The 12,788-nt window shown below is 43.4% G+C and overlaps 1 long non-coding RNA gene across 3 annotated transcripts; it reads right to left on the bottom strand.

The window, feature by feature from the left end:
- Positions 1–11,024: 11,024 nt before the first annotated feature.
- On the bottom strand, positions 11,025–12,788 carry LOC113563651. Of its 3 annotated transcripts, XR_003407571.1 has the most exons (4): positions 12,596–12,788; positions 11,852–12,005; positions 11,288–11,547; positions 11,025–11,216 (listed from the first exon to the last, which is right to left on the bottom strand). It is a non-coding gene; the product is annotated as an uncharacterized LOC113563651 (long non-coding RNA). The 3 variants fall into 3 exon arrangements; XR_003407570.1 differs by lacking the exon at positions 11,852–12,005 and having other exon boundaries at positions 12,596–12,780; XR_003407569.1 differs by lacking the exon at positions 12,596–12,788 and having other exon boundaries at positions 11,852–12,065.

Genomic DNA, 12,788 nt, shown 5'->3' with positions numbered 1-12,788 from the left:
CCAATGCTTCTAAATCCAATACATAAAGCATGTACAGAAGGGGGCCCAGCACACAACCTTGTGGCAAGCCCTTAAACACGTGTCTAATCTCATCGACTGAATCGAATCTGATGTGAACAGTCCTGAAGTGAATCAAGTTGTAAATAAAATTCAAAGTATTAATAGGAAAACCTAAGACTTTGAGCTTCTGAATAAGGACGTCACATAAAACGTAATCGTAAGCACCCTGAATATCAAGGAAAAGAGCTGCCACATGTTCGTTAACATTAAACTTATGGTGAATAAAAGAGTGAAACAACGCAACGCTATCTATACACGACCTGTTGTTACGGAAGCCAAATTGACTGGATGAAAGGATTTTTTCTTTCGCGAGCCACCATAGCAGCCTATTATTAATCATTCTTTCGGTAAGCTTGAGCGAGCACTGAGCAAGAGAGATAGGACGAAATTTACCGGACTCCTTCTTAGGTATAAAAAAGAGGCCGAACTCGTGCTATTCACGAGGAAAATTACCCGTTAAGTAAATCTCATTGATTAGATGTAAGAATCCCCGTTGCAGGTGGATATTGAATTTAGAAAACACAAAATAATCGAGACCGTCCGGACCCGGACTCGAATTTGTTTTAACATTATGTAAGGCCCGCGAGAATTCCGACCAAGAGAATTCTTGGTTTAGAATTCCGCTAGCGGAGCAGTCGCTAAAGTCTGGTTTGGCTGTAGCGGTCCAAGAAGGGCATAATTTATCAATCTCCTGAGATACCGTGTCGATTGTATTGGAGTTGTATTGGTTGGAATTTTCCCGGCGATGAAAATTATTACTCATCGATTTGATCTTAGCCCAAAGATACTTGAGGTTAGTTCGCATGGTTAAAGATTCACAAAACTTCGGAAAGTATTCCCGTTTATGTTTGCGTAGCGTGACTTTAGTTTTTGCCTCTATTTGACGAAGATGAATAAAGTTCTCATGAGAGGGTACTAATTTGAATTTCCTAAAGGCAGCCTTTCTAAGGCCAACCATCTCCTCGCATTCCGGGTTCCACCATGCGGTAGATTTCCTCCCTTTATGGTTCTGATCTACGTTATTACGAGGCTTATTACCTTTCTTTGTATTCCTGTAAGGAGTAGCCGAAGTCACACAGTCCGAGATCAGAGCGAAAAAACTGGAATACTTGGTTTGAATATCCAAGTCAACGTTGTATACTAAATCTAAACATAGCGGGGTGGCTTCCTCCAGGAGTCTGGAAATCTCCTTCCAGTCCGTTTTAACACTATGCAATCTATAAAATGCACAAAATCGGTTAGTAGCTGTAACCTGACCAGAGATTGATATAGAGATCGGCAAATGATCGCTACCCCAAGGGTCTTCTCCAACCTCCCAGGTGCAAGCAGATAGCAAGCGGGGGTTGACAATTGTAAGGTCAATAATTGATTGCGTAGTATAAAAACGAGAAAAATATGTGGGTTGACCATTATTGATCCAATACAAATCTGCCGTATCCAATGCGTCAAGCAAATTCCTACCTATCGCGCATGATGAAGAGCTGCCCCATGCTACATAATGCGAGTTGAAATCTCCCGCGATTAGAAGGTCCGCCTCACCTTGAAACTGGTCAAAAAATCTCGACCAGTCCTCCGTTGACACTCGAACGTCCGGAAGCTTGTATAAAGAAACGATGTACAAAGGCTTCTTATTTAAAATTATCTGGATTCCACAAACCTCCAATCTATCATCACAGTTATACTTAATATCTAAAATCGTATACCTAACCGCATTACTTACTAATATTGCAACCCCTCCTCCTCGCTGGTTAAAACGATCGCATCTAACCGTGTCGAATCCTTTAATTTTGAGAGGGTCCTGCGGGCTGCACCAGGTTTCCGCAAGGAGGATAACGGAGTAGTCCTTAGATCGAAGGCTTAGCTCAGCTAGTTTCTTGCGGACGCTCTGGCAGTTCCACGAGTGGATGTTGAATGTTAGGCGAGACGGGTAAAGACTCATGGAGAGATACCGCCTTAAGCAGTCTCCTGAGCAGCAGGGATATGTCGTTTGAACTCGATAGTGCTATTTCAATGTTCCTCCATATCTTCAAGTCCTCCTCCACGACCAATTTGTCGGCAAAGTGTGGAATCCTCGTCGCTGTCGCGGGCGTTGCCGAGGTTCCATTTCTTGATAGAGATTGTGCGCATGACTGCGACGAATATAAAGGGTACCGAAGCGGCGGAAACTCCTTTGGATTCATATTCTGGCGACGGCCGACGGCATCATTTAAAACATTCTTGAGGCTATCTTCTAACGTGAGTCTGGCTGTTCGGAAGTCTACATTGTCTACAGCCATGACGCGATTAATCTCCCTTCTCTTGAAGTATTCCTTGCAGTCCTTCGAGAAGGTGCGATGATTGCAGCTACAGCTAATGCATACTGCGGGCTTTACACAAGTCACCGATTCTGGATGCTTCGCCTCTCCACAGTTGAGGCACTTGGCTGCATTACGGCAAAATTTCGTTGGATGGTTCAGCTGGCCACAATTGTGGCACACTCGTAGCCTTGGAATGAAAATCGACGTAGAAACTCTAATTTTCCACAGGAAGACGAATTGCGGAATTGTCGACGATCTAATGGTAACCTTGACTGATTCAGAGTCCACAAAGGATGCCGCTCCGGAGACGGGGTGCACGACTCTTCTCTTTAGCCTATAAATCTCCTTCACCGGGAGGTTTGGGTTGCCATTCTTGAACTCCAACAAAAGATCCTCTTCAGAAACGCTCGTAGGAATCTCTTTAATGACGATCTGGCGATACACAAAGGCATTAGGGATAAAAATTTCCCATTGGGCTTCCTTTAAAAATTTATTACTAACTGCCGCATTAGCGGCCTTCTTATTGGCGAAGGTTACTGTCCACTTATTAAAACCCGATCTTTCCATCAAGATAAAGGAGACCCCGATTTGTATAGGCGCCTACCTGCGTCAACTGCTTTGACAGAATAGCGATTATCGGAATTAGCGACCCTAGGTGCTTTAAGGCATACCTTGAATGGTCCAACATCGAATCTCCCGAAGGAAATAGTCTCCCTAGGGCTAGACTCGCTCGTCGACCCAGTTCCAGCATTGCTTGCTGTTTCGCCGGCCTCCGGAGATTTTCCTCTTCATTGACTCCTTCGAGGGCATGACGTCCCCGTTATTGCAATTCTTGGTGTTGAGCGAACCGTTTCCGGTTTCTATCTTGCTTGATTTGTTCGGAGGCAGAATGTCCGTGCCATTACGACTCCTTTTTTGCTTCATATTGCCACCGTTAGCTTCCATCGGAAAGCCACGGAAGGGCGCAGTCATCTGAAGATCGTCATCCAAGCATACGCTGCCGTCCTCATCTGACGTACATTGTCCAGGAGTCCAATCCATCGAGAGCGCCTCTCCCGCACAAAGGCGAGAGAGGTTAGTCACGTTCGTCTACAGACTACTTTGTGGGTTATTAATATATAATAACCAGACAAAACCCCACACGCACTACGTCGAGGGGGGAGTCAAATACGATATCTGCCCCACTATTCAGAGGTCAATATTACGCAAAATTTCGCGCAAAAGCTCGACATGTGGCCGCAATCACCTTTTCAAGTCGCCATTCCCTTACGTTCCCGGATATACCGACAGCATGAGATCGGCGCTGCTGCCACCTATCGGAGCAAAACTGTACTGTACAAACGACGATGACGACGATAATAATGACGTTTCTTAATCGAAAATTTGCCAATTTCAGACTTTGCATCGCCATATCTCCGCTCGTAGGGCATGTAGAAGAAAAATGAAAACACTTTTATTACATAATTCGACCCCGAGCTATCCATTGAGCCTATTTAGAAGTTGATCGGATCAGCCGTTACTGAGATCCGATAATCTAAGCGTCTCTGAAAACGTCGCGTCGCGTAATAATACACACGGTCGGTCTCGCTGCGCGTATACTTGGCGCGAGACACTACCGTGTCTCTTGATAAAACCTATTTATTACAGTAGTAAGGAAACAAAATGTGAAGTACAGTATTACTAGATTTTTAATAATTTTATTTGCAAATAAAATTGTCACATTCGGTATTAAAAACTCGCTCCCTGCCGAAGCAGAAAATAATCAAGAATTAATGAGGTGGCGAGTGCCTATGCTATGCTTTTCTTTTAGTATAGTATAGTATACAGGGTGTCCGGTAGGGAAGTACCGACCGGAAAGGTGAAGATAGATTGGATGAAGCTGAGAAGAAAAGTCCTATAACATTTTCCAAACTTCGCAATATTTCTTGAGTTATTAATTAAAATGTCTGGGCGAATGAGCGCGCGGCAAGCGGTAATAAGCCAGTAGGCCGGCCTCTATAGGGGTGGGCGGCGAGCGGCGAGCGGCGGCCGATGACATATGATACTCCGCAGGAAAATACTTGTCTCTCTGGTGGTAGGAAAATGATGCGCTATCATTTCCACACCACCTTGCGGTAGATAGCTTGGTGCGCTTTTTTTTCTAATGCTTCCCCGGTAGGCCTAATCCACTCTAATTAGTTAATGCAAAAATTGTTCGAAGTTCCTTCCTCCTTGTCGTTTAGCGGTACACTGTGCATTATGTTTTATGTGTAAATGGCATCAGGGCAGAACGTGCAGGCAGACGTTCGAGAGAATGGAGGCTTCGACATCGTCGTTTTTCCTCCCATGCGGATAGATAGCGAGATCGCTCGCACGTCAATTCGCGGGCAGATAGCTCGTTGCGTTCGCTTTCGTCGGCGGCGATGCTGTCTTTGATATCTCAGGTGAGCTAATTTCCTTATTTGGCATCAGCGGTCTTGTGTGGCACGCGTTAGCGTTGCTGACCGCGCGAAAAGGAGAGGTGTCACGCTATTTTTCAGATCGGCGGACATAACCTCTACGCGCGCTCGCGGCATCGGGAGATTCGGACACCGAGGGACGCCGAGGGACATCGAGGGAGGAGATTACGCACGTGGATGAGGTTCCAGCAGCGAGTTCTGTGGCTTTGCCACTAGCCTTAAGCACAGCATCGAAGAACCGACGGTCGCTCAAGCGATCGGGGCGTTGTACCAGGTATGTCCTCTTGTTGACCCAGTTATTCTTGGCAATATCTGGCGAAGAGAGGACATAACCGACGGTTTCTTCTGCTCTCCCCCCCCCCTTTTTTGGGTTGTGTCATCACCGATCAGGATCAGTGAGGATAAGGCCTTCGTTTCTCTACGGCGTGCTGCTCTCCTGGCCAGCGAGTTTTTCGGATTCACAGGATCCGTTCGCTTTTCTGCTTCACACCCACGGGCGGCGCTTTCGGGCGATTTTTGGGAGAGTCCAACACCCGCTGCATTTTCTCGTTTCGCTGTTCGGCATCATTGCACCGGCGGTTCGAACGACACACACTCTCTCTCGGAATGCGTTACACCGGAAGAGAACATGCCGACTCCGCGCGCGTCGCTTGTCTATATGAGCGATCAGGCGCGTTCAAGAACACACAGTTGGAACCCTCCCGTGCTGGATCCTTTCTAGACAGACAGTCGTCAGTCGCCATGTGTTCTAAGCGTGGACACTTGTGCTCGATTTCTGTCTTCTTCTGTGGTATCAGCGGATCTGGCGGCACCGACCCTTCTTGCAGCACTGGCCTTATCAGGTCATGGGTCAATTTTCTCTGTGCCATCTTTTTCAGCCAATAGGCTTGAAGCGTACCGATCAAGCCGAATGCGTGGCGTAGCAGACAGCGCGCCGGCTTCGCAAGCGCGAGATTGCTGGATCGAATCTCGCTGTTCGATCGGGCTCTTTTTCTTGCTCGAGCACTCATGGGTCCCTGCTGCATCTCCGCAACGCCTTCGAGCATCTCCACTCATCAACTCAGCCGCGCACATTCGATATGGCGCATCCATTCAGGGCTGTTGTAACTCATGCAGAACGGGCACCTTCTTGACGACGACGTACGATCGGTCCTGACACGTCTGCATTTTGTCAGTTTACGTCCCTTAGCTGTGTCGCCGACCGGCAACCACGAACGGCGGTTTTCCGTACGACACGCTTCCGTCTTCCTGCCCTCTAGTCTCGCGGGTTTTTTAAGGGGTGTACCCCGCGGCCTGCGGCGGAGGTGAAGACACACGAACGTGCGTTGGCAAGTCGCACTAGCTTCTCGCACGCACGCGGGAGCGTGCGCGTGTCTGGACAACGCACAACCAGGACGGATCTTGTCATCTTTGGTCCTGATGGGTCCAGGAGCCCATGTTTGACCGGCATCGGAATTGCTGACGGTAGTTCTTTGAGCCTGGCTGTAGGCTCTTCTGTTCTGCTGTCGCCGCAACGCCCACAGCAGTAGCCGTCACCGGCGACTGGAAAGCGAGGTTCACCCGGTTCGCCAGACACCGAAGCAGCGGAACCAGCTTCGTGGTTTTTCCGTCATTTCATTAGTTGGAGACTCGAGGGGCCCCGGTTCGTCTGTTCTTCCTCGGCCAGGAGATCCCGCTCACTTGAGCTGTCACCATCCTTTAGTCGCGATCCCGGCCTTGAGGATTTGCCGATCGCTTGGGTAAATATCCGCATTGGCTGAATAATGCCATTGCTCCTCTATGGTGTTGGACGCCTTACGGGATCTCTGCTGCCTCTGCTGCCTTTCATTTCCTTGCGATCCGCGAGAGCCTTCCTCGTTGCGTCCGCATTGCCGTTTTATTTCGGCCTCTCGGAAACCTCGTCGTCTTAGGCGAGCCTTTGTTCCTGCGGCACTTTTTTCTTCACGTACCTTGCAGCCATTTGTGCTTCTACTATCATCGAGTGACGGTCGATTTACTCTACTTTGCGCAAAGTACACACGCATATCGAGCCGCCTCTTCTCTAATTAGAGGATGCGCGATCTGTTCATGCTCCCAGGATCGCGGATGATTTCTTTCGGCGTTGACGACGCCTTCTTCGCCCGGATTTTGTCACATTTGTTCAATGTTTTTGATCGCGCAGTGGATTATCGCCATCGGACTGTCTGACTTGCGAGATCATTACAGAGTTTCGGTGCGGATATCATCGCTGTCTGCATTCCAGGATACCACCTGATTTTGGAGATACTGATGATGTGCCTCGAGGAGGTGCATTGGTCTCCGACTCCCGGGTCATGGGGCCCTCATCGTGGTTTCCTTGCAGTTCATTTAATCCCTAACGTACGCATTGCATCTCTCTCAGAGACGACAGAAATGCGCTGTTGGTTGTCTCCGATGGCAAATGATGTGCTGATGGAAACACCATCGAGCCTGGGTTCCAGGTAGAATTTTTTCCGTGGAATAAATTTGGACATATTAGTCATTGAGATATCACTAATGTTGTCCTGGGCATGCATTAAAGCCGCTCGGTCGTGGTGCCTTTATGTGTACCTTCTTATATCATTCTATAAGGCATGAGTGTGAGTGTCTCTTGGTTTTCGATTAAACTAACGGAGCCTCCTCAGCAGTTTTGCTTTGAACGTTTGGGCGCTTCTTGTGCGGATTCAGGTACACTCGACTAGTGACCGCTATTCGGCATTGTTCTTTTCCTGATTCAAGGGGACTTTAATGCCTCTTCTCACCATGCTTCGTTTCGCAGTCGGTTGGACTGCTTTCTATTACTGCATCGGTTCTTTCGCATATTTGCAGCTCTTTTCTACCCTTGCCTCCCACCTGTCGGTTGTTCTGGAACAGGTTGAGCGCCAGTATGAGGATCGGGATATCTCTTCTTGTATTTACACGCCTCATGTCTTAGAGACAATTTTATTTTTGATTCTCGATTCGCTGCTCCTGTTCCTGAAGGTTTTTTGGGTGGTAACGTTTGTATAGCGGCCTGGATGTTGGCCTTTTTTCATTTTACTAGCATCTTTTTCAGTACCAAGTACAACACTTAGGTATCTGGAGTGCTTCCTGATGCGATTGCATGGAGTGCGTTTCCCATCTCAGGAGAAGGAAAGTCTTATATCGAGGCAGTTGCGGAGACGGGTAATACTTCGATAGCCCTTACAGACCGAACTGCCTTTGTTCCATCATCTCGTATTTTTTTAGCCTCGTAGTTTTTGCGCCTTCCTTTTCTTCCTTTTGAGGATCATCATCTGGCGCGGAGGCTCCCTTCCCGGAAGGCTGGCAGAATATCAGGAAGCCACCCTCCGAGTCACTCGGGTCCCCTGATCAGTTAACTATCGAATAGCATTCCGTCAGCTTTCTTGATGGTTTTTTTCGTCAGCATCAGCGGACGCGTCTCTATTTCCCGTTGCTTCCCTTCAGTACCTAGATTTTCCGTCTAGAAGGTACTGCAATATTCGAATCGCAGTGCCTGCGTACATTTTCGGATGGATTCCGATCTTCGTGATATCCGGCTCTCCGCTTTTTTACCCTTATGCTCGTCGCCTGGATTACTCTCGCGGCGAGTTTAACTCTCCTCGCCCTCGGAACGAGTCATCGGACTCAAACTTTCTCTAATGAGGCCTGAATATTTCCTTTTTTCACTTTCCAGCTCGAATTCAGTTCCTCTATCAGCGTCGGGCTGCCCTCTACTTTCCCTCTGTTTCTTTCGTGTTGGCGAAGCATGGGATTCCTTCCATTGTTCCGCTTTAGGGAACATTGCATGCAGACGACTTCTTAGCTCTTCTTTGGCCCTTTTGCTTTATCCTCACCCATTACATCCGTGTGGCGAGGTTTCCGCCTCTTTTTCGTGACATTTATCGTTTGCAACGACTGCTTTACAGTTCGTAAGTCTCTGGTTTACTCCCGACCTCGTGGAAGGTGGAGTACGCGCCGTTGTATTCTCTGCGCTTACGTCTAGTCAGTCTGTGATGTCTGAGGCTACAGCCAATGGAATCCTGATTCGTCATGGAGAGACATATCGGATTGGCGAGCCCCGACTCTTCGCCGCTCCACACGGCGGACCATAGTGGCGCAGTCTTTTTCTTTATATTTATATTCTGTGGGATTATACAGGTGTTCATTGTACCGTATAGCCTGTGGACTCGGTGCATACGCATCTTCCTTTTATGAGGGCTTCTTATATATCGTATCTGGTTTTAGATTTGTCATATGTCATTTTCACGTGGATTTCCTGTCCTAGGAGTCCTGGTTTGCGGCAAATCGCTGATTTTAAACAGCTTTAAACAGCTACATAGTTATTCCATCCGGACGAGACCCTGGAGCATAATTGTATGATTGAACGAACTTACCAAGTGAAGTTCGATCCTAATTATGCCCTGGTCTCGTCCGGATGGACCTCCCACCCTTTTTCTACTTCTTCCTCCCTAGGTACAGCGATTTGCCTGGGTTTCTTTGAACTCATGAGGATGTGAGGCGCGCGGGCGGCGCGGCGCAACGCGCGAGTTATCGTCTTTTGCTTTTGGCGATTTTTTAACACTGTTGTCGAGGTGCGTGCGGGAGCACGACTACATAGGTATTCCATCCGGACGAGACCCAGGCATAATTAGGACCGAACTTCACTTGGTAAGTTCATTCAATCATACAGTTATATGTAATATAACAATTGTAATAAAAAATGAAATAAACATTTTCTCTATTTTTGGTATAAAAAAGTAACTGTTCTTTATAAAAAACCTAAAAATCCTCTTCTTGAGATATTATTTTTCCTTTAATTATGTTAAAATATTTTTCCTTTAATTAAATAATTGAATCTTCTTCGTTTTTGTTTGTATGTTGCTGTAAAAGTAAAATAGGAATTTAAATTCATATATTAGAATAAAATTACATAAAAATATACATACTGCAAGTATGTATAGAATTATATGTAAAATCACATACTTTGATCTCTCAATCCTAACCGGAGCTTGAGCAAGCCACTTGGAAATGCATTCAGCGATTTCTGCATCAGTGGCATGATTGTGTACTTCACGAACAGCTTCTATAACAGAAAAAGTTATTAAAAATATTACAACTATTAATATGCAGTTTTCTAATGAATTTCCATAATTTTGAGGTTATAGTGATATAAACCGTGAGATAGGCAAATAGAGTGATTCTCTATTATATAATTAATCTATTATATAATTATCTATTATATAATTAATAGATACAAGATTTTAACAGCACACAAGTGCTATAATTAGACATAATATTATAAAAAAAGTACTTACCGTTTTCTTTTACGTAACTACTTTCTTTTAGAATGATGCTCGCGTCGTACAACCACCATGTTCTTTAGATAGTCGAAAGAGACAAACACCGCATGTGCATATTACCGAGCTCAGATTCTGGTCATCACACATCATTGGTCGAATAGATTTGAACGAATCTCGTTAGGATAGGAGGACTCCAATGTTTTAATAAAATGAATTATTAATATTAATTAATTACAAATTTTGATTGTGCAATGTTTCCGAAATATTAATGTCATGTTGCTACAAGTGTGCTGGTATTTTGCGGATATATATTTCTGCAATGTCTTTGTACTGTTGCATTGCAATTTGCAACGTTGCAACGTTGCTGCAATGTTGGTGCAAGCATCTGTGCTGTATGGGATCCTATGTAGTAAAGAGATGAAACATTAATAATATAGTTAGTATACAAAGTATTAATTTTTAGTGGATATAAGGATGACCTGACAAATATTTATTACGGAAGAATCCTTCTACCATATTTAAGGCATCATCATCTAGAAACCGTATGGCAGGAATTTATAAATCGCCCTCCCAAACACCAGCTATTGGAAGAGGTGATAACTTTTATCATACAATGGTTTCATCCGGAGAAAAATGTCTCTTGCTCGCATATAGATATGGATCTGGATAATATCGCACAACAGGTTATAAAGCGCCTTAAAGTTGAGAATCCCAAGCATCCAATATTCTCGGCATCTCGCGAACAGTTCTCGAGGTGGAAATACAATAATATCTATGAAAATCAATGGAACAACAGCGAGGGAAGACAGATTATAGATATTCTTTTCAATATACTCTTGCATAAATCAAACTTTGACGCAGTTGTACATTCTTTGAAATCAGATCTCTTTCGACAATACCTATTTATGATTAAGTTCGTAAGTTATAGTTTATAATATAATACATTATGATCAGCTTATGCTATATCTATAGCTTCATATTTATTATTTCTTATAAATGTTAATATTTTTGTTTCTTAAATTATGACAGGAGTATAAAGACCGCATTGTACCGCTGATAGTCATATTTCAGAGCGTTGCAAGAAGACTTGGCATATATTGTGATCTTGTATCTGATCGTGTTGTTCCGGGCCTGGCTGTTACCTATCGAAATGAATGGTTATTAAGATGGAACCCAAAATGGTTAACCTAATTATAATTTCAATTACTCATACCTTTTCTACATTTCCATTTTTGTCGTGTATATACTGTTTTATTATTTTATTGCAGTAATGTAACAAACTCGAATGACGAAGAGTGTCTTTATATTTGTCTCGATGACGGTGGAGCCATTCTGAATAAAGATAACTGGTCCACAATTTCTAATTCTGCTTTAGAATGTCTCATAAGTTTTGACAGATATCCCAGAATAAATTTGTTAACGGTAATTTTTCATGTATATGTCATGTATATTAATTCTACTAAATAACAATTCCTAAAATTAACGATAAGATAATTGGTCACAAGCAAGTTAGCATAGATATGTTAAAGTACTGACACATTAAAGAGTAATTCGCTTCTAATTTCAAAACAATTCTTTATTTTCCAAATTTTTGTAATCTTAGTTTAATTTATGAATGCAATGTTCGTTTTAGCTGATGATAAGTTTGAGTTCCCATTATAAGAAAACAATGTATTTGAAGCGGGATAATTATCTTAATTATTATAATAGAAATTGTAACGATTCCAACCAAGAAATGGTTGAAACAGATAGAAGGTGGATGCGAAGGTTTCTATACCTGGTAGACGAATGCTTGTCTATCTTACGGACTCTTTATATGACAGGAAACAAAGATGTATTTAAGTTCGTAGATGAATTGGAAAAGGTACCTCAATAAGGTTATACGTAAAGAAATTTCATTTCCTGAAAGTTCCTGCAGTTTTCTTTTCTTTCTTTTAAACATAAGATTCACTAATATATTTTTTTCATCATAAGTATATATCTATATATAGCAAAGAATACTAGGATTCATTGTGTATATGAATATTTTATTTAGTTTTACATAAAACTTTTTATTACCCAAGGAACACAACGCAGTCAAAATGACATCATTTTGACGTCAAGAAAACATCAAAAAGACATCCTATTGTAGTAATATAGGAACCAAAGCGGTCTAAGAGCCGGAGCACAGACTTTTGCATAATGCATAAGAGAATCAACTAATTAGAATCCTTCATTTCTATCTTCAGGGTGACAATCCTGAAGATAGCAACTGAAGGATTCTATGAGTGATGATTATTTACATTATGCAATTGTCTGTGCTTCGCGGCCCTATACGAGTTTTTTATGTTTTACAATATATAAGAAGAATGCTAATCTAACCTAACATAACCTGTTTGCTGTCTGTAAGTCATGAAATGCATGGATAAATTTTTCCTTAATGTTAACTTGAGCTTTCTTCAAAGTTAAATACAGAATATAAACAAAAGTTAAACACAACATAAGTAAAATATCGTAATGCACGGCTATATAATATACTTACTTGTTTTGCAGTATCGTCCATCTTAACGAAAGAATATTATTTCAATTACTGTGGAAGATTCTTTTACTATTATTATATATTACTGCAATTAATAGCACTGCTTTCACAAGACTTATAATACAAGGTTCGCAATTTCACAAACATTCGTTGAATAGCGGGAAATAATACCGTTGCCGTTGCACATTGCGCATTG

This window comes from Ooceraea biroi, chromosome 2, assembly GCF_003672135.1.
Source record: "Ooceraea biroi isolate clonal line C1 chromosome 2, Obir_v5.4, whole genome shotgun sequence".
NCBI lineage: Eukaryota > Metazoa > Arthropoda > Insecta > Hymenoptera > Formicidae > Ooceraea > Ooceraea biroi.
This window is presented reverse-complemented; position numbering and strand designations above follow the sequence as displayed.